The following is a 22400-nucleotide window of genomic DNA, read 5'->3' as shown; positions in this document are numbered from 1 at the left end:
AAATCACTGTGTCCCCAGGCTGGGAAAAAAAACCCTTCTCATAAACATCTCTGTCAGGACATTTATACTGGAAACTTCTCTTCTGGCCACGTCATTTCTTAAGTCAATTTGAAGACTTTATAGGTTGTTCTTCAAAATTACCTTGGTTTGCAACCACTTTCTCTACCACACCTTCCACCAGTGCAGGTCAGCAGCCAGTCCCTGGAGCCAGCCTGGGGATAGATGTCCCCAAAACTGGCATGGAGGGGGTTGATCTCAGTGTGCTCAGTGGGACAGAGCAGTGCTCAGGTAGGTGACTCAGGGCACCTAATCCCACTCTGGTTACGCTGGCGCAGTAATCCAGCCCCGTCAATCAGGCTCTGTTGCCTGGAGAGCCAGCCCCACCCTCCTCCCCCTCTGTCCTTAGCAGCAAGGAGATCTAGGCAGTTTTAACCAAGATCATCTCTCTAATCAAGTTCACTGTCTGCCAAGGCTCGTCTCTGCCTATTGACCGCAGAGTGAGAGGAGACTCCTGAGGCCAGAGTTGATTTCTGCGAGTATTGTTCCCACTCAGTCGGTGATCCTTTTTATCCCCTGAGAGCCCCAAGTGCTGAAGGACTGATGCAAACCAATTTGGTTGTTAAGCTTAAACTGCTGGAGTGTTTCCTGGCAGGCTCCTGTGGCAGGTCACTCGTGGGTCAGAGGGACTTCAGGGCTCCAGTGGTGGGATGTCTTCTGCAAGGAATGGTTCCTGAAGCAGCAGTAGAGCCATGTTGCTACTTAAGAGCACAAAGCTCCTGGCTTCTTGGTGGATCTCATTATTTTTCAACTCTTTTTAAGGTATTTTCCCCAGTAATATTTCAATTTATTGCTAGTTAATGCTAATAAACATTCCTATTACAGTATTTTAGCTGTTTCCTGCCATTTTCTTTATGCTTTCCTTCTAATGGAAAATGATTGTCTCCTTACTAAAGAGGTGAACCACAGGAACTCTGCTAAAAATCTGCCCCACAGCATCATCCTTGGTGTGCACCAGACTTGATGGATATGGTTTGTTTACAAGCACCAGGTCCTGCCTTTCACCCTTCCTTCATCACACATTGGCTTTCAAGTGTCTCATCTCAAAATTAAGAGTTTGTAGGACTGGGGCTTTAAGCAGATGAAATATTAAAAACTGAGTTTTTAAGCACAGTCCCAGAGTAAAGTAAATGAGCTCCTCCGCCTGCGGCTGTTTTTTTAGAGACAAAATATTTGTTCTGTTACTTATTGATGTTGCTAATTGCCATCTGAGGGTTTGGAGGAGCAGGGCAGCAGGCTGCATTGCTGGATGTGGAGCCCTTCTGAGATAAATGAGCTCTGAGAAGCAAAGAATTTGCTGTAGCAGCCCTGGAATATGTGCTGCATGTTGCAGTATGTGGTGCATTTTTGCAATATGTGCTGCACTCTAGTGAAAACAACCAGTGCTCTCCATCTCCTTGCAGAGAGAGAGCTGCTGGTGCTCAACTCTTTTATTTAGGAAGCCACAAAATGCAGTTGCCTCATTTTAAAAGCCTGAATTTGAAAATGCTGACCCAAGAACTTAGGTTTGGGCCATACTTGAATGCTTGCACGTTCACTTTCCTGAATCAAAACCAGATTCTTCTCCCTCCCTCATGCCCACACACATCACACACATCTACACACACAGAGGGAGGAGAAGGAGGAGGCTGTGATGGAGGGAGCTCCTAGTGTTCTGTCTAAACTAAATGTCCATTATGGAAATAAACATGCTTGAAGAGGAAGAATAAAAACCATTGCATCCACATTAGCCTTTGAATAGATTATTACTTTACATGTACCTTATACAACTTTTCATAGAGCTGATATCTCTTGTATTGGAGCATGAACATTAACCTTCTACAGTTCACCTTGGTTTGCAAACTGCAAGAATCAATTCACCTAAGATGGATGTTCACATCTAGTTAGCTTTCTGCATTATCTCAGCTGGAGAGATCACTAAAAATAGTTGTATAGCACTTTAAATTTTCAACAGGGAGACTTTATTATCGTTTAGATCCATCATCGCTGCTTTACCTACCACGGTTCTCCCAGCTGAAATAATGCACAGAGCTGGTAGTGGCTAAGTGTTTTCAGAGTTCATGCACTGATGAGCAGGACAGCTTGGACAATATCTGAACTGCTAGCAACAGCAAACTGAGCAAGCTGCATGGACAGTGTAACACTGGTTCAGTAAATCCCTGCTGCTTCAACTATTTCATCAAAAAAGCCTTTTTTTTCTGCCCTGCTCTGCTCTCGCACTGCAGAAGCAGGACTGATCTGTCACCGTGTGCTGCCCTGATCCTGCACAGTCACCATCAGTAGTCCCCAGCCTCCCTGCAGTCCTGCTGCAGTCAGTGGGATGTTTGTGGAGCCAGGAAGCATCAAGGAGCTGCAGGATCACACCCACATTGTGTGGGACAGGGTGACAGAAGAAAGGCTGTTCTTAGCAGCACTGCAGCACAATTTTCATTCGGTATCTTTATTGCTTTTAACAATTTCCTGTGCTTTGTCACGAATAAGTCACCTTGCCAAGGCCCTCACGGCCTTCCAGGCATTACAGCTGGCTGTTCATGCATCACCTCCATGTGTCACTACATCCATGGCGTTGTAGGGGTACATTTTGTCTGTTCAGGTTTGTTTGTGTTACAGCACTGACCCAGTCATTGTGAGCTTTCTGAGTCTCACCTTCCAAGTGCTCACACTTGAGAGCACGGTGCCTTGGCCCAGGGCCTTGGCCCAGCTGCTCACACTGGCATTGCTGATTTGTTTGCACTTGTAGAATATTTATTTAAGCTGTGAGGCAAGGCTCAGAGGAGACATGAAATGCCTGGCAGCACAAACAAAGTATCAGAAGACACCAAGAGTGATGTAGCAGAAAGATTCCTTCGTTACATTGCAAAGTAGGCGTGATTAATGAATTGCTTTCTGTTCTTTAATAGAATGGAATTCATTATTTGTTGCATAATTAAATAAACAGTATTTCCTTCAGTATTAATTGATGAAATCTACATTACATCTCACTGTCATGCCAAGCCACAACCAAACACATCTTAAGGCCAGAAGACAGGTTCTTGTTGACTTCCATGGCCATTAGATCAAATCCTTCTACAACAGCATGAGAATACAACTCTCAGGGCTTTAATTACCTGGACATTAAAAGCTTTGTAACAAGCTGCATAAAAGAACCTAAGAGAAGTCTTTTTCCACCCTTGCAATTCTGCATTGTATCTCCAGAAGAGGCTGTGTTGCCAGGCATAAAGAAAATCCAGAGAGTTCCTCTCACTGCCTTGGGCCTTGGGGAGATGGACTACAGCTTCCCTTCTGGAGCTAGAAGGAAACTCTTGTGATGGGCATTAAAGTGGATAAAATCATAGAATCATAGAATGGTTTGGTTTAGAAGGGACTTAAAGACCATCCTGTTCCACCCCCCTGCCATAGGCAGGGACATCTCCCACTATCCCAGGCTGCTCCAAGCCCTGTCCAGCCTGGCCTGGAACATTGCCAGGAATGGGAAATCCACAGCCCCAGTCAAATTAAAATTAGCCATTATGCAAAAGTCTACGATTATTTTCAACTGCCAACCTTCTCATCTTTGCAAGGGATGGAAGAAGTACACAGCCCTGGGTGTTGTGTGGTGTTATTCCTGTCTCTCATTCCTGCCTCAGAGAAGTTTCAGAAACTGAGCTTAGAAAAATGAGCTGCCTGCATTTTTTATCTCGCTTTTATTCACGAGGAGAGCCCTTCAATGTGTGCTGTTCTTAACAAGCCAGGACTGATCATATCCAGCTGGCATCTTCCACCAACCCAGGATAAAAGCTCGAGGTTCCAGGGAAGGATGGACCTTTGAGTCAGGGATACACCAAATTAACAAAGCTTTTAGTAAAAGCCAGTGAATACAGAAGTCTGTGAGCTGAGGGCTGTGCTGACATGGTGGGTCAGTCATGGCTCTGGTGTCCCATGAAGACAAAGCACACAGAGATCCTGACACTGCCCATGCTCATGGGACAGCTGTGCCCTGCCACAGCCCCAGCCCACACCCTCGCACCTTCAGAGTGCCACCCACCCCAGGGCACTGGGATCCCTGCAGCACTGAGGCATTAGAGGGGCCAGACCCCAAAACCAACAGGATCTGGGGCAAGTTTGAAGCACTTGGAGGAAGTACTTGGATGTTCTCATGCTGGACCTTCTGCCCTGCAATGTGTTTGCTCATCACAAACTCTCCCTTGTCCGTGTGCTCTTTGCTTCAGCAACTTTTCAACCCCCATGGTCCCCTCCTTTCTGCTCCTCCTCTTTTCCAGTCCTCTCCTATCACCCTTGCAAAGGTCTTCTCCCCATGTCTCTCTGGAGTTTATCTAATCCCCACTGAGGCTCACAGGAAGATGAATTTGAATTGTGAAAGCTTTTACCACCTAGAGCAGCTCATGTCTCAGCACACCTAGATGTGGTGCTAATTGTCACAGCATCACCTGTCTGGAAGCTCTGCTGTGAGCACATTTTCCTGCATTGTAGGTAAGAAAAAAAAGCAAGCAAAAAAACCCACATTGTTTCTCTCCTGCTGTAAGAGTCACCCACCCCTTAGAAGCACGTAAACCCCCTGAGTTCTTCTCTATTAATTCAAAGATTTTCCCATGCAATTATTAACAATTAAAGCATTGACTGTTTTCCTTATGGGTGTTATCTGGGTGTAAAATTTACAAACAAAGGTAAAGGCCACCACACATGAGAGGGATTCAATGTTGATTGTTCCTCACAGAGTGAAGAAAATGTGTTCTTCACAGAGTTTATGGGCATGGTGGAACACTCCATGGATAATGCTCTTTTATCTTAGATGTTTAAGGCTGCTGGTGAAAGGTTTAACCAGCTGGAGAAGACCCCAATAGCACTGAAAGAAATAGAGGATTTCAAAGGAAAGGAGACATTTTCTTAATGGGTTTTCGGTCTCTACCCTCATTCTACTGAAATACTTCAATTTCTGTGTCTCAGAAGAGCATTTCCACATTGAATTGCCAGCAAAGAGAGCATGGGACTGCAGGTGTCCCAGTCCCTGCTGAGTGCAGAGCACAGCAGAGCCCTGAGGGTGGCCTTGGTGGCACAGAGGAATGGATGTGATGCTGAGCAAGGCGTGGAGGATCCTCTGCTTGGTGTCCAGACCCTGACAGGCACTGTGGCACATTCAGGTGAGTTTGCATCCCCCTTTCCATCCACAGTCCTCTGGGATGCCTCTCTGGGTGTGCCCAGGGGAAGAGGTTGGCACTGCCCCCCACGTCTGTGCAGCTGATTTCAGAGCCCAAAACCAAGTGTTCCTTTTCTCCACTGACATGAGCAGGTCCCTTGGTGCTACTGCTGGGACAGAAATGGGTAAATTCAGGCTGAGGAGAGGAGGTGGTGCTGGGGCACACAAAAACCAGCCCCCAAGGACCATCCCTTTGCCTTTTGGGAAGGGGCAGCAGCTTGGATTAGGGCTAAACGGATTTGTGCTTGCAGGACCCTGGGTCTCTAATTGGGTTTTTTTTTTTTTAATTCCTGTAATCCAGGATGATTTGGAGCAGATGCTTCGAGATTATTGCCAGGGCCCAAAGGTGACTGCAGGAAAAAACCAGTCAAGCCTGGCTGAGCAGTGGAGTGGGCTGGGGGTGCTGCTGTCCTCGGGGGGCTTCTCCCCTGCTTAGAGGGGCTACAGCATCAGCAGGGGTTGGCCTGAGCTGGGTTTTGGCCCTGCACCAGGATTTGGAGTTAATGGAAGTTGCTTTTGCTCTCCCAGCAGCCTGCAGGTGGGGGAGGATGGAGCCCATCTCCCAGGAGATGGCTGATGGGAAAGACAAAACCATATGGAGTTGCCAGAGAGAGTTCATTTTTCCTGCCTGCTCCTGAGCAAGTGTGAAAATCCCCTGGGTGTTGGCAGCAGCCCTCACACCTGAGAGCCCAATGTGAAGCTGTGAGGGTGCTCTACCAGCCAGATCAACTGATCCCATGAGCCAGAGCTTTCTGTGCAACCCACCAAAGGACGAGGATTCAGCTGCTGTTGAATTTAACACATCAGACACTGGTGGAGACAGACTTTTTAAAAGGCAATAAGACAAAGGGTAGTGATTTTAAACTAATGGGGAGTATTTACGAGGAAGAAATTGTTTTTGGTGAGGGTGGTGAGGCACAGGCACGGGTTGCCCAGAATTGGTGAATGCCCCTTCCTGGAAACATTTAAGGGCAGGCTGGAGAGGTCTCTGAGAAACCTGGTCTAGTTGTAGGTATCCCTGATGGCTGCAGAAGGATGGCTACATGGCCTTTAAACATCATTTCCAGCCCAAAATATTTGGTGATTCTATGAAAACCTGCTAAACACAGGCTTGGTCTTGGCTTGGCATCCTGCTGCTCTTCTCTGGGGCTCTGGTGGAGCTGAGCAGCTCCTGCGTGACTTTCCCTGCAGACACCAAGGGACTGCATGGCCAGAGAGACAGCAAGAGGGACAGGAGGGCAGGGAGTTTGGGATAAGTCAAGGGGGTTGTTCAGCCTGGAGAAAAGGAGGCTCAGACAGAACCTTCTCACTCTCCACAACTCCCTGGCAGGAGGGTGCAGGCAGGTGCAGGTCAGGCTCTTCTCTTGGGTAACAAGAGGGAATGGCCTCCAGTTGCACCAGGGTAGACTTAGATTTAATATTAGAAAAAAATTCTTCACTGAAAGGGTGGTCAGGCATTGGAACAGGCAGCACAGGGCAGTGGTGGGGTTCAAAAGGCACTGTGGATGTGGCACTTTGGGACATAATTTATTGGTGAACAGGCCAGTGCTGGGTTATCAGTTGGATTTGATGGGCTTAACAATTTCCCAACTTTAACAATTCAATGATTCTGTGAAAATTAAGTTTCCTCTATACCAGCTCAGGGAATTCTGAGGATATTTTTTTAAAACCCAGACTATAACCACCTTCTGCACAGTGTAAAAATTCATTGAGGATGATGTCCAAGAACACTTGGATTTTCTTGGTCCAACAAGACTCCACTGTCCATTCATTATCTCTTCCTTCCTTTGCCTCTTCACAGCTCCAGGTAGGATGAGCTATAACCTAAACTTGATCTTTGGGAAACAGCTGCCTAACCAATACAAAGTGTTAAGAGGCTGGATCCAAAAGCAAACCTGTGTTTATGGGTTCCAGCAATAATTTTGCAAGTCTCTAATGCTGCAGCTTCAAGCAGCCATTTAGGCTAAAATCTCTTCCTCCATCTTAATTATTTAACAAATACCATACAAAGACATGTAATATCTGCAATATTCATGGCCTTGGCAGCAGGCTGAAAACACTTGGATTTGCAAGGGGTTATTCAAGGTTTTCCTTTGAAGACCAGTAGATTTCATCTATCACTGAACATTGCCATACAACATTAATAGCACATAACTGATTACTCACAGGCCATTTGTGAGACAGTGGTGGCTCAGAGGTGGTTGCAGTAAACAAAAGCATATCTTATAAAGTTTAAACAAGATGTGTGTGAGGCAGAGTTTAATTATGATTATTAGTAAATACAAGCCCCAAGCCAGGGAAGCACTTAAGCACAATCTTCTGCCCCACTGGCTTCCCAGAGAAGCCTCTCAAAAAATGCTTGGGATACTTCAGGGTGCTCCCAGGCTCAGTGCTGGCCCATGGTGTGCAGGATGTGGGACCGTAGTGTCCCTCTCCCATGAAAGGTGCTGTGCAGGTGGATGGCAGCAGAGTCTTCCTCATGGGACAGGTATTGCCTTCTTCCATTGCTTGGAAGGGAAGGGAAGAGTTTATCTGGTAATGTTAACATTAAATATTTGGATAGAAAAGCTTACAGCCAGGCAGTTTTATTGCTGCTTGGCAGAGCCAGCTGCTTAGAGAGGCTTTGGGTCAGGCTATTTAAAGGTGCCATTGATCCCCAGCCTACTCCCTGCAGCTACAAATCTGTGGCTGGAAAGCAGTGAGACCTCAGACCTGCTGAGGTTGGCAGGGAGAAAAGGGCTCCAGAGCACCCCTGCTCCAGGAAAGCATGCAGGTGTGGATGAGGATGGAAGATGTGTGTGATGAAGGATGAGCAGAGCTGTGTCTGTGTCCCCACATGCAGTGTCAGGCTCTGGAGACATCCCAGTGTCCAGGCAGGGCTCCCCAGGCTGGCACCAACCATCACTGCAGGGATCACACAAACACTCCCCGAGCCCATCCTGAGCTGCCCAAGGCCTGGCACAGCTGAGGTGACAGCAGGGACAGGCAGCAGGAGCAGGGGGTCCCTGTGCTCACAGAGGGGAGGGCTGGAGGAGCAGCTGGAGCTGCTAGGATTCTTTAAATTTTATTTTTCTCTAGATAGCAATAATAATTTTTTTTCCTAGATAGTAATAGAATTACCATGGAATGGTAGTCATTTGGGTTGAAAGGAATATTAAAGACTATTTTGTTCCAACCCCCCTGCCAGGGACACCTTCTACCAGACGAGGTGGCTCCAAGCCCCATCCAGTCTGGTCCTGAACACTCCCAGGGATGGGGCAGCCACAGCTTCTCTGTGTACCTTGTGCCAGGGCCTCACCATCGTCACAGGGGAAATTTCTTCTTAATATCTAATACAAATATCTTTTAGTTCTAATTATCTTTTAATTTAAAACTGCTCCCACTTTTCCTGTGACTACCTGCTGGTGTAAAAAGTTATTTTCCCACTTTATTATAAGCCCACTTTGGGTATTAGAAGTCTCCAGTAAGTTCTCCCCTTCCCTTCTCCAGGCTGAGCATCCCCATCTCTCTCAGCTGGTCCCCAGGAGAGCTGCTCCATCCCTCTGAGCATCATCTGGGCTCACTCCAACAGGTCCAGCCATACCTGAGGCAAAGTTCTGGGTGAGATCTGATCTCCAGCTCCCACTCCAACCCGCCTCTACCTGATTAAAGACTCTCCCATGCTCCAAAAAACCCACAAACCTTAAATTTGGGTGGTGGTTTGGGTACAGCCGTGCTTGCTGTCGTGTCCCACAGCCAAATCCCGAGTTTTTGAGAGAAAAGGGAGCTCTTGGCTGTCGGGCGGGGCTCGGGCGCTGCCGGCGGAGCAAGAGCTCCACCGTGTGAGAGCCGGGAGCCTCCGAGGGCCCTGAGCACAGCCACAGCCGTGCCTTCATTCGCTGCTTCATTATCTTAATTAGTCCTTTTTTGAAGTTTAAAAACATTTTTTAAAAGCAAACCAGCACACCGCCACCACACTGATCCACGGGGCAGCCTCCTCTGGGCTCTCACAGAAGGACACGTGGATGATTTGTGGCAGGAGTGGACAACGTGTTGTTAAATACTGCCCGAACCTCTCAGAGGCTGCAGTAATTCCGGGCTTTACCCCGTGTCTGACCCATGGCTGTGGGACACAGCCTCTGCTGATTCCCCTTTCCTGCAACTGCCCAAAGGACGAGCTCACCGATTTGTCTTTTTTTGTTGTTTTGGTTTTTTGTTTGTTTGGTTTATAATCTCTCCGAGGGCTGCAATGGTTTAATCATCCCACTGGAGTCTGCCTCTCGCCAAAACAGTCCCAACACAGCAAAGCACAGAGCCCCAGTATTTAATTGTGCTTAATTAAATACTGGGGGTCCCATCCCATCCTCTCAGTGCCCAGCCCGCCCCTGAGTGCTGAAGAACTGAGGGTCACCTCCAAAAATCTTAGCAGGAGCTTGGGCACACCCCAGGGATTATATCTGTGGGATAAGGGCTGGCAAGCCTCATTTTGCAGCCTGGTGAATAAAACCATGGGGCTGTTCTAGAGCTGGGTGAAAAGCAGGACCTCTGGGCTCACTCACAAGTTTGTGTTTGGTGTTCCCCCCTCTCTGACTTTGATGCCCTGTAAGAAACAAACCTGCCTCGTCTGGACACATCATTTCTGAGCTAGGAGATCATTCCTTCCTAGGGTTTTTGGCACCTGCTGCTATTCCCCATTGCCCACTTTTCCCTCTCCACCAATCCCCTTGCTGCAGATTTTTTGCACGCTGTTTTCCTCAGTGATCCCACAAGCGTTTGCTGTCCGTGCCTGCCCTCCCTGATGAGATGTGATGGACAAACACCCTGCAGCCCCAGGACGGCTGTGGTGTGACCATTTAAGGCTGACCCTTAAAGGATAAATCCCACAGCCTCGCCTCTTCCCTCTTCCCAGCGAGGGCTCTGGCTGCAATCCCACAAAGCCCTAAACCCTGAGGGATCTGAGCTCAGCGAGAGGAAGCCCAGGTCTTTTGATGCCACCTTGTGGAAACCTCGCTATCCTGCCGGCACCAGTGCCGGTGTCACCTCAGGGACGGAGCTGTGGGCAGCAGATTGGAGTGCAGGTGAATATTTTGGGGTGAGGCTGGGTGCAGCTGATCTCATTGAGGCTCAGGTACCCCGCTCTGGAGGGTCGAGGGTCCCCCCAGTGAGGGCTGTTGTCACCACAGCAGTGGCAAGAGGCGACAGGAGGATGGTGAACCTTGTGTCACATCCGATGATACAGTCAGGGGAAAACAGATCAGCTCCTGGGCATGTGAGCCTGCTCTGGCTTGTGCTCGATCCTCCTGTGGCAAGAGGAGCAGCAAGAAAAGCAGCTGCTCTCAAAGGGATGGAGAGAGCTGGAGCGAGCCTTGGACAAGCTTTACAGGTGTGTAAACCCAAAACTGCAGGGCAAATTCATGTCAGCTCAGCAGCCAGACAGCCAGAAAGGAGAACATTCCTGCCCACACTGCCTGGACACAGAAAATCCTCCGTGTGTGCCCTGCTGGCCAAGCCTGCACTGGACAAGTCTTCTCCCATGGAAAAGGGTAACCAGGTAATCCTCATGTCTCCACTAGTGCCCTTGGCATTTTAACACCTGGACAGGATCCATTATTAAATGGACTTACACGTGTTTTGTGTTCATAAAAAAACACCCAAAAGAGAGGATCTGTGCATGACCCATGCACTGCAGCTGTAAGAACTCCAAATGCATCCCCTTCCAGGAGAGCATCCTTGCCAGCAGGCTACAGGCTGCAGGCTTATGGATTTATTGGAGGATGCAAGAGGGAACTCCTTCCTCGTGTTACATCTGGACAGCAGCAAAGTCAAGAATTTTCCTTTACTCTTGGTTCACTGGGCTCCTGCTTCACTGCCCCCAGCAGGAAAAGCTTTTGGCTAATCTGACAGATAAATTAGTGCCTGAGTGGCACTTCTCTGAAAGACAGGCAGAGCCTTTCCCTGACATCACACAGCATCAGACATCCCACAGAATACAAAATTCGCACAATCTGTGTCTTAAATCTTTCTGAATATCTTCCCTTAATCCAAGTATCTTTATGTTGTTTTAATTTGGGAAGTGTGGACAATAAAAAAGTACTTTTAAAATCTGAAAATAAATAGAAAGATTATGTATCTTGGTGTGTTATTCTGTATTTAAATCTATCTTCATCTTATGGTGGTTCTAAACTGGCTTACAGTTTAGAAAACACAATAACTTCTAAAAAGTTTCTTCTAGTAACTTATAAAAGAAGAAGCTGCAAATTAAATTACCCTAAATCAAGTACCTACATCAAATACAGTCAGTGGGATTCATATCCAAGTAATATTTCAGGATATTGGCACTTTCAAAGTGCTCTTGCAAATTTGTATTACCACCTGGCATACTTTGAAGGAGTAAAACTCTCATAGGAGGTCAGCAGCAAAATAGTGCTTGTTTTCCAAATTCACCACCACTGCTTTGGGAGGAGTGTCCCAGGGATGCTGCTCTGCCATTTGTGTGGTTGAAAAAAGGATTTACTGAGAGAATGAGGAAATATTTGCTAAATTGTGTCCTGTTCCATAAAACTTCTGTTTGGATACCAACAAGTGTGAAATCCCAGGGAAGGAGTCAGAACCAATGCCAAGACAAAAGCTCTGAAAACATGACCCTCTGAAAAGTCAGGTTAGGAATTCTTTCCTAGAAGCAGTTTTCTGCTTGATGTAAATGTTATCATTTGAGCATTCCTTGGTAGCATTGGGATTCCCTTTGAAAAGGCATGGCATGATCTCATTTTTCCCTTTCCTTTAAAAACCTTTAGCATCAAACTACAAATGGTATTTTCCTCTGAAATCCAGCTCCACTGCCCAAGAGGCCACATAGATAGGCAGCAATGCAACATTCCTTCCCAGGGCTGAGGGAAATATATCTGCATTCATAAATTTAAACATCTGGCTACACTGCAAAGTAGGTCAGAGCTCATGTGTCAGAGAAGGATTTGTCAGAGATACAGGGAATTGTATTTTGTCCCTCCTGTGTCGTTTATCCAGCAGCAAACTCAGAGCAGCTGTTCCCTCCATAGGTGCTGGGAGGTGCTGGCTGTGCCCTGAGGGTGTAAATGTTCCTCTGCAGGGGAATTAAAGTGGGATCATGACTGATCCCTCCCCTGTGTGTCCTGTGCAGGGGGAATGTGGCAGGCTGCTCTGTGATGCCACACCAATCTGCAGCAGTCTGTCCCTGAGCCTTGGCAGGCCAATGGGAATGAGAAAATATGGGGGGAAATCTGTATTTCAGGCAGTGCTGTGGCTGCTGCTGGATGTCTGCAAATGTGCTCCAGGCAAAGCTGTCACCCCAAGGTTTGGGTGGCACCAGGTGTCACCATGGCCAACTCTGTGCTGACCATCTCTGTGACTCTTTAACCTGAGCACCATTCCAGCCTGGGAAAAAAGGCTTTCCAAAAACCTGCATATCTACAGAAAGGGACAAGAACAGTTTATTGAGGCAGCATCTTCTGGGAAGTCTCTCTGTCAGACTGCTCTGGCCTGGGTTCACCTGCACATCTCCTCGGTGTAGTCACTGTCCCCTGGTCAGCGCTGTGGCACCAGCCTGGTCACGTCCTGCCCCACCAGCAGCTGCCCTTCCCGTGCTGCCAGCAGATCCCACCCTCCCCGAGGCACAGCCAGAAAGCTCTCTGTGGCCAGAAAGCTGCAGAGGGAATGTTTCAGCGATATGAGATGTCCCAGCCTCCCTGCACTGCTCACCGCAGGCAGCTCCTGCCCTGCACATTCGTACCCGTGCCCTGTGCTGGGAACAGATCCCAGCAACTCTCCAGACACGTCCCAGCCTAAGGAAATGCCTGAAGCACATGCTCCAGCCCGGAGGTAGCACAGCGGGGCCACTGCTGCCTCCCGGGCTTGCCAAAAGCCCCGGTAATTAAAATCCTTTGCCCGCAGTCAGCAAAGGACGCTGCGGTTCCCAGCGCCGGCAGCGGGAGCTGAGAGCGCTGGGCTGAGCCCCGGGACAAGAACTGCTCCCAAAGCACAGGAAAACAGCCCCGACACCCGCAGGGGTGACCCCGCTGCCTGGCAGCCCCTTCCCTGAGGAAATAACCAGCCAGGGAGGGGCTGATCTGGGAAAGAATCATCCTAGCAAGGGCCTCCCAGGTAAGGCTCATCCAGCTTTGCATCCCTGGGCTGGAGCTGGGTTAGCTGGATTAGCACGGGTTTGGATCCAGAGCAGAGCATGAGCCAGTGGTTTGGCCCCGGTTTACTGCCGTGCTGCAGAAAATTAGCAGGAAATTGGTAGCTCCAGTCCCAGCTTTCCAGCAGGGGTTATCCAGGTAAAACCAGAGCAACAGGGTGTGAAGGATCCCAGGATCTCAACAAAGAGTTAATGATGGAAATAAAAATGGTGTAATGTTTAAAGGGGCAGGAAAAGCCATGAGATGGAAGAGGCCCATAAGGACTAATTTTATTTCTCTTTACAATTAAAAGGGGTTGAAAGCAAAGTGTGGAGCTGAAGCTGGATGTTGCACCATCCATCTCACCCATACCACAAACAGGATGAGCTGACAGGCCCTTTTCCAGCACCATCACTCCTCCTTGAGACTTCATTTGAATATTTTTCCAGGGGTTCTGGTACTACCTCCTTGCTCCTCACCACACCAGAGCCCCACTGTGCCTGCAGGAAAAGACAGAACCTTCACTGTTGCTTCCCCAGCCTCCACAAACACGGCTGGCACAGGGCTCCTGGAATTGCTTCCTTGGGTTTGTTTCCATTTAGTGAAATACCCTGGGAGGAGAGCAGCTGGCTCTGCCCTCAGCCCTGCCCTGGCTCTCTCTCTTCTGTACAGGACAGAGCAGGCAGGACATGAAAAGTCTGTGGAAGATCTACAGGCATGTGTGGGTCTTGCTTAAGGATGGGAAACAGCCATGGAGGGGCCCATTTGGATCAAGGTGTCCATGGAGCCAGCATGCAGGGATGCCCTTCTAGGGGCTGAACCCCACAGTGAGGGGTGGGAAAGCAGAGGAGGAAAAGGTTAGAACAAAAAGCATAAGACTTCCAGAGCTGGTTCTCTGCAGGTGTGGCCGTATCTCTGCAGCCCTCAGCTGCAATGAGTGATGGCAGTTGATGCATTCCCACCTTGGGATGAGGGAAAATTCAGGTCCCTGGTATGGACATCTGCATGTGCACATGTGCTCATATGCCATGGAATCAAAAGGTATGGCAGAGAAACCAAAGAATCAGAAAAATGAGACTTTTTTGTCCTGAGAAAAGGCAGGGAAGGATGTCTGTGAGCACACTGCCAGAGATGTCCTACACTGCATGTGATTTCCTGGAGGCTTTTTTTGAATGCAGAAAACCCAAATTTCCCCAGGTTACAACATGAATGAAATGTTTCCCATGGTTTTCTAACTCTTGCTTTCACTCCAAGCAGGAGGCAAGCTACAAAGGATCAGCTCTGCCTGTAGAATCAAAAATCCAGAAAAAAAACCCTGCACATGCAGAAAGCTCAGATTTACTGCCAAGTTTTGATGCAGGAGGGACAGGACTCAGTGCCTGTATAGTGAAATGTTTACATTTCTTCTGCTGAATCAAATTCAGCCTGGATGTGACCCTCAGGAGCCCCAGCCCTTGGGGACAGACCCACTGGGGAGCACCCTGTCCCCAGCAGCCCTCGGATGGGGCTCCCATCCCTGTGCATGGTCCAAGGGCAGCTGCTCAGAATGCACAGAGATGGGACCTGGACTTGGTGTCCACAGTACCCAGGCTCCACCTCTCAGGAAGTCCTGCAGGCTTTGGCATCAAGCTGATCAAAAATTGCCATGTTTTGGTTCCTTTCAGCCAACTCAGTGCTTTTCATTAGGATTTCTCCCCCTCACCCCCCCCTCGCCCCAAAGCTAAAAGATCCTGACAGCTTGGGCCATTTTGTCAGCTGACTTTTCCTTCCAAAAATAATACTGGTTTTGATGCAAACTCCTCAGCCTGCTCTGTTTTAACTCTCTCCAGAGCCCTGTAACTCTGTGTGTGCAGGGATGCCTGTGTGTCCTCTGGCAAGCTTTTGCACATGGAAAGAAAGAACTTTTCCCTACCTGAAAGCTCGTTCCCGTTATTGAACCTCTTTGAAGTTGAGCAATAAAAAGTCCCTGTGCCCATGTGCAGAGTTCCAGACCAGCCCTTTAATGTCTCAGATGCAAATTTCACTGTAACTGTACCAAAATTGTGGAAAGCTGCTCCAGATTATTGCATTGGTCTCATGACTGAGTTGTTCTTCAAATAAATACCTCCAGATCAGAGAATGTCCTCATCCCATCCACGAGCATCTCCTCTCTGGGAGTTTCCTTGTCCCATGGCTGTGTGGCTCTGGGCACCTCACTATCAGGAAGGCTGTAGGATGGGAAGAGGAACACAGAGGATCACCAAAAGCATAAAACACATAAAGATCTGTGCCCTTGCACTGGAATAAATAATTTAACTAGGGAATCCAGAACATTTCTGGCAGCAAATGCAGTGTGTGCTATCTGCAATTCAGCAGTAAAATAGCCAGAGCCACCGTGGCTCTTTGATGTGAGATATTGCAGTGCCTTTTTCACACTGCATCACTTTTCCTGTCAGTGAGACAGAAAATAAAGCAAAAGCCAGAGGTGTTCTTAGCCTGTGAGCCCATGAGCAACAGCCCATTCCACCTATTCCATGGGGACCTGTCTTAGCTGGAGTCCCAAAACACTTTGAAAATCACTTCTGGATGAGCAGAGAGAAAACACACAGAAAAATCCATGCATGCAATAGTGGTGAGCATGGAAGAAACAGAGCCAGATTTGGGTGTATTTATCCTTAAAAGGAAAACTTTCTGCGTTTTAGTAGGCAGAGGCACTGGTCCAGCCTGGTTTTTGAGACACCTCGAGGCACTGGCAGCGAGGCGATGTGGACACATGGATAAGGCAGCTCCCAGGGCTGCTGGAGATCCTCTGAGTGACCTTGGGTACATCACAATTGTCCCCTGGAGCTCCTTAGAGATGGGATAACTCCTTTTTCCCCACTTCCTTCACCCTGCTGCCAGCTCTTCTGTAACAGGAGCTGCCACGTTCCTTCACTACTGGGAGCAAACAGTGTCCAAGGCTGCTCCCCTCCTGGACCAGGCTGGAGTCTCCAGATGATGGTCTGGTCCCAGCCCAGCTACGTGAGAGCCCTTGCCCTGTCCAAACACAAACCTCTGCCCAGCTACAACCAGGAGGCACCTCGGGAAAGCAGAAAAACAAGCAGTGAGAATAAACATCCGGATGAGGGCTGAGGAGGGAAGGCAAAACAGTGAGGGAAGCCAGGAATAATAAGAACCAAAAACAAACAGAAAAGAGCTAACAGAAGCAATGGTTCTAAAAATAAAATGAAAGAACGGCAGCAGGGTGGAGGGGCTGGGATATTTTGGGGTCTGGCAAAGCATGGAGGGTTTGTGGGGCTCAGTTTTGCTGTGGTGGGGCTCAGCCCTGGGGCAGAGCCAGGTTCTCCTCTCACTGCCTTCTCTCCCTGATGTGGGGGAGGATGGAGGGTGTAGGCTGGGATTCCCAGGAACTGTTTGGGTGGCAGTGATGACAGCAGGCTGCTCTTCACGTTTCCCCTGGGGACAAAAGTGTTGGCTGCAGATGCTGTCCTAGGAAGAGATGTCCCACCCAAAACCCTCCTCAGCTCCCAGCAGAAGTTGTTCATCCCTCCAACCTGCCTCTGTGCTGGCCCATGGTCTCTGTGAGGCAGGGGCCACATCTGCTCCAGGACTGGGGGGAGAAGATTTGTCTCCTGGACACCCTAAATCAATGATGTCCTTCCAGGAAGCAAACCCTGGTTATCCCAGGAACTGCCCCAACACAGCTCTGCAAATCCTGTCAACCCAGAGCCATTCACTTGCTCCAACATTTATATCCAGAGGTGAAACCACTGAAAATCAAACCACTAAAACCTATTTGTTGGTTCCCATTCCCTGAACCCCCCAGGTCCAGGTCATACAAAATCAGTAGGGGAAATATATATATATATATATATATATTAGCTCACAGAGGAAAGGTTGTGCAGGACAGACTCTGAGTCTGGCTGTCCCAGGTGGATGTAAGCATGGGGTGCAGAAACCCTCAGCAGTTTGGAGAGAGACAGGGGCCCATCAAAATTGTGTCTAAACCTCCCCCTGGGAAGCCACAGCCAGGCAGGGGCTGACCTCCACTTTCTCCAAGCTGACCACAGGGCTCCTCTGCATAAGCAACTTCTTTCACATTTCAGACATTTGTTTTTTCTTTGTGGTTGCCCCCATTATTCCTGTTCTTAGGGCTGGGAACACTCCCCCATCTTCTTTCTCTGCCACCAATGCTCTCCTCACCCTGGCACCTCCTCAAGGTAGCATTTCCATGGTGGGACCCAGGAGCTAGAGGAGTCTGGGAGCATGCTGGAATAAAGGAAAATACCTTGGCCACCTCTTGGCCCCTGACTCAGAGCAGTTCCCCTCTCTCAAAAGCAAGATAAGCTGCCCAGCTTAGCAGTGCCACTTATCTTGGCACTGCTGCCACCAGACCCACCACATCAGACCTCCCCTTTCCTGTTCTTGGAAGCCCAAGGGCTGCAAGTCCACAACCACCTAATCAAAACCAATGGTGAATTTTAAAGATGAGGAAAAATAAAGCCATAAAATTAAAAGAAATCAGTCTGGATGGAAAGCCAAGGAGGCCACGTGCCAGGAGAGTGAGCCGCCTGCCAGTTTGGCACCGAGTGAATGCTTGGCCTGTTGAGACGAAATGCTGGAGCTGGGCACGCTGAACAGGCACTTAGCATCTTCAGGGGGAAAGGAGAGGCAGGGAAGAGGACAGGGATGAGGACCAGGCAGAGCCTGAATGACAGATGAGTCCCAAACACACCCTTGAGCATGAGGATGGGTGTGGGGGAGGATTAAGGCATGTCCCCACCAGGGACTTGGCTGGTGTTTGTCAGCACAGCCCCATAAATGACAATGGTGCAGCTGCTGTGGACAGGCTCCTGCTGAAACAGAGCTGGAGCTGCACAGAGCAAGGGACAGTCCCCAACAGGAGTGTTGAGGGCACGGCTGTGGAGCAGCAGGAGAGGGCTCCCAGCAATGCAGGGAGCACAGCAACTGGACAAGGAAGAGAGGGATGCAGCCAAGAGCAGCATGTGATGCACCAAAGCTGAGAGTCAGATGTTCAAAGGGCAGTGGAGGCCTCAAACCTCTTTCCCTGTGCAGGAACAGGACACCCAAATCATCACTGACTGCTGAAATGGGGCCACAGGTTGTACCCAGCAATACCCCTGCTCCTCCCAGGCCACCCCTCACCAGAGGAGGTGGGGAGCCCATGCCTGGCTCCCCCTGCTTCCCACCTCTGGCAGCATGTGCTGGCAGAGGGCACGGGCTGCTTTCCAGGATCCAGCCTGTCCCTGGCTCCTTTCCTGGCTCCCCAGGACATGGCACAGCAGAAATAAAACCAGCTTCTCTCCGTGGGCTGGCTTCTTGAGACCCAGCACAAGGAGCCCGTGAAAGGAGCAGCCACAGCCAAGTTTCCCCCCTGTTTTTACTTTCCCCGTTTCATTTTGTCTGGGTCCAAGTGGTGGGTTTCAAATGCAGCCTCTCCCTGTGGCTGCTCTCCCCCGCTGGTCCCAGCAGTGCTGTAAGAAAACGTCGAGGCAGTCAGCACCTCCCTGGCTCTGAAAGCTGCAGATTCCTGGCTGGATCCTGGGATGGGATTGCAGGCACTGGTGGAAATGTGCTGCTACTTTGTGTCATCGCTGAGAAAAAAAAAAAAAAAAAGAAATTGGATCATTTGAGTGTGAGGCTAATCTTTCAAAGATGAGTTTTTTTCCCCCTAAAAGTCTCATGGTTTTTGTCCACACACTTCTGGACACCAAGGCTGGACCTGGTGAGCTTTTCCAGCAGGTTTCTCCTAAAATCCCCAGCAGGCTCCTCCGCTGGCCCTTGCACATCCCAGTCTGGCCATACCCTGCTGCAGCTGCTCCCTGCCCAGGGACCAGGCCCTTGCAGCCCTCCTTCCCAAAACTGGGTTTCCTGTGAGGAATTAATGCATGTCATGCACTAACCCAAACAGGTAGAAGATTAAAAAGGCAAAGATGGGCTCGCTGCTCTGTCCCAGATCTGCTGGGTCCTCTGGGCATTGCCTGCCCAGCTGCACAGCATCCCAGCTCAGGAGCTGACAGGACAAGTGAAGGGTAAACACAGCTTTTCCATGGAAACATTTGTTCAACAAAGAATTGCAAATTTTCATGGCGAGTATCTGGTTTCCTCCAAACTTAATTGTTGTTGTTTCTGAAAGCTGCCCAGCCGGTCTGGATCTGGCTTTTGTGAGCATTTTTTTTCCCCTAATGATTAATTTTCAGCAACTAGGATGTCCCTGGTCTTTTTTTATTATTTATTTAAATGTTTTCTCCTTTTTTTTATTATTTTTTCTTTATGTTTCTATCCTTTTTTCAACATAAATGGAGGCAGTGGCAGCTCTTTTGGGCTTTTCTGCAGGGCACAGACTCTCTCACTGAGAGGTTAATGGTAATGATTACAGAATCACAGAAGGGTTGGGAGGGACAATAAAGATCATCCAGTTCCAACCCCCTGCCATGGTCAGGGACACCTTCCACTGTCCCAGGTTGCTCCAAGCTCCGTCCAACCTGGCATTGAACTTTTCCAGGGATGTGAAGCCACAGCTTCTCTGGGCACCCTGTGGCAGGACCTCAGCACCCTCACAGGGAAGAATTTGTTTCTAATACCCAGTCTAAATCAAATCTCCCCTCTGATAATGTGTGAGCCAGGAAGGGACACTCAGATTTTTAGGCTGAGAGTCTGAATTAGAGAGGTGGGACTGAGCAGCTGCTCTGATCCACCTCAGCACATGGACAGGGGGAAATTCCAGGCTCTTCACAGAGCCAGCAAGAAGTGGTGGTAATTCGGGGTAAAGCTCCTGAAGGACACATTTAAGCACAAAAGGAAGGAAAAATCCCGTCCGACTGTCCAGAAGGAGATAAGAGGGAATTCCTGGGATGTCCCTGTGCCCACGGAGCCCCGCGGGCTCATCTCACTCCACCCCTGTGACCCCAGCGCTGTCTTTTCCCCGATTTCTTGCATAACCTCATCTCTTGAAGGCTCGGGGAGGCAGGGACACGGCTCGGGGGGTGTTCCCGGGAGCAGGAGGTGACAGCAGGTGGCACTGCAGCCCCAGGAACGACAGCCCGCTCCCACACTCCCGCTGCCAGTCCCACCTGCACCCTCCTCTATTCCCACTTCTGCACCCTCAGCTCCCAGATGGGCACAGGAGCCTCCCTGGCACCGCACAGAGCATCCCCAGCTGAGACACCACCAACCCTCCTGGCTTCAGCCGCTATTGGGATTTTGAGATGGGACCACAGGGAGACTTCTCAAAGCACGATTTATTATTTTTCTTCTACAGACTCATGAAGTCGTGAGCATGTCTTCACCTCATCCACCAAACATTCGTGGTCAGTGGTCAGAAGACTACAGGTCACAAGGTCTTTTAAAGGTTATTTAGCCAATAAACTAATGCCACAAAAGAATTTTTCTACTTTCACACCAATAATTAATTGTTTTGCTTTATACCTCTCTGTCACAGTATGGACTGTCCCATCCAATCATATAGTGACACACAAAGCTACTTGTTACACCTTAAATTTCTTATTACCTTCATATTTACTTCTATATCTTAACTTTAAAACCTTAAAGCTTCTTACAACTTTATATCTTTCTATTCAAACTCACATTCTTACTTATGATTCTAAGTCTGGAAGCTTTCTCCAAGGTCTCAGGCCAAACCCTGTGTCTGTGTCAATATCTAAGCCTGCATGTGCAAGATTTTGAGAGCTTTCTGTGTCTGGAATTCCCACAACCCACCAGCAAGCAGGAGAATTTGGGTTATTATTTCTAAGCCATGCCAGAGCAGGGTGTCCAGAGAAGTCCTGTGCACAGTAAGGTTTTGGTCAGGGTAAGATCTGGAGCACAGAAGCCTCATCCTCACTCTGGCAGCACTGGCTTTTTGGGATGCAGGAGGCTGAACATGCCTGTTGCTTGTGCACAGGGAAAGCAGGAGGGGGGAAACAGCCCATGAAATCAAGGTAGCCTGGATAAAGTGTGATCACAAGCCACTGCAGACCTGGGGGATTTGGGGAGAGGACCTGAAAAAACCTGAGTAAAACCGTGAATATGAACACAGCATTTAAAAACCCAAGATCCTTCCATGAACTGTACTGATTCATGCCAGTAAATTTATACCCATCTCTCCTGCTGTTGTGCCTGCTAAGAATAAAACCAGGGATGCACCACAGCCTCTGTTCCCATCCTATAACTCCTCTGTGACTTCAGGCTTTATTTTTAGCCTGGCTTCCTCGGGGCTCTGTCTGATCTAATTTCTCCAGGGAGAAGATTTTTTTCTGCTAGAAGCCACCCTCCTGCTGGAAACCCCCATTCTCCCCAGCACTGCTGAAGGCCTTGACCTTTTCAAGCAAATTGGAAAGATAAATGGGTCAAATCTGGGGAAAAAAACAGTAGCCAAATTGAGCAAAGAAGCACCATGGGATGAGATAGACAAGTGGGACACAGACATTGGAGCAGTGGCTCTAGGAAGGGCAGGATTACTGGGGGAGGAAGGAAAATGGGTATTTTCCTTCTCTCTTGCTTTGATTTGGCTGGTGTGTCGTTGCCAAGCTCTTGGTGACAGACTCCCAGGCAGTTTTCTGCCAGGGCTCAGTGCTGGTTCCTGGTGTTTGGTCCCGTGATGTTGTTTCTGGCCAGCAGTGGGTTGAGCTCATGTCTTGTAATTAGTGGGTGGGCTTGAGGAGACCACTGCGGCTTCCGATCTCTCGGGGAAAGAGAGAAAATAAGCAGGATTAAGGAATTTCAGAAAATTACAGGCATTTTCATTTCACATAAGCCTTGCCAGGAACACCAAGCCCTGGAGAAGGACAGCCAATGCAGGACACGCTACCCACGGGCAGGACTAAAGGACTTTGTTTCTCATCAGTCACCAAAAAAACTGTGAGTGTGTGTGTGTGTGTGTGTGTGTGTGTGTGTGTGCACATGCAGCCTTTCCTAGGCTGGCAGTAGCCCTGGAACACAGCACCTCTGCAAGATTAAAAGGATATATTCCAGCTGCAAGTACAGTTTTACACAGATTTCTCTTTCATAGCAGGATT

Source organism: Parus major, chromosome 5, assembly GCF_001522545.3.
Source record: "Parus major isolate Abel chromosome 5, Parus_major1.1, whole genome shotgun sequence".
Taxonomy (NCBI): Eukaryota; Metazoa; Chordata; class Aves; order Passeriformes; family Paridae; genus Parus; species Parus major.
Note: the sequence above shows the minus strand (reverse complement) of the source record.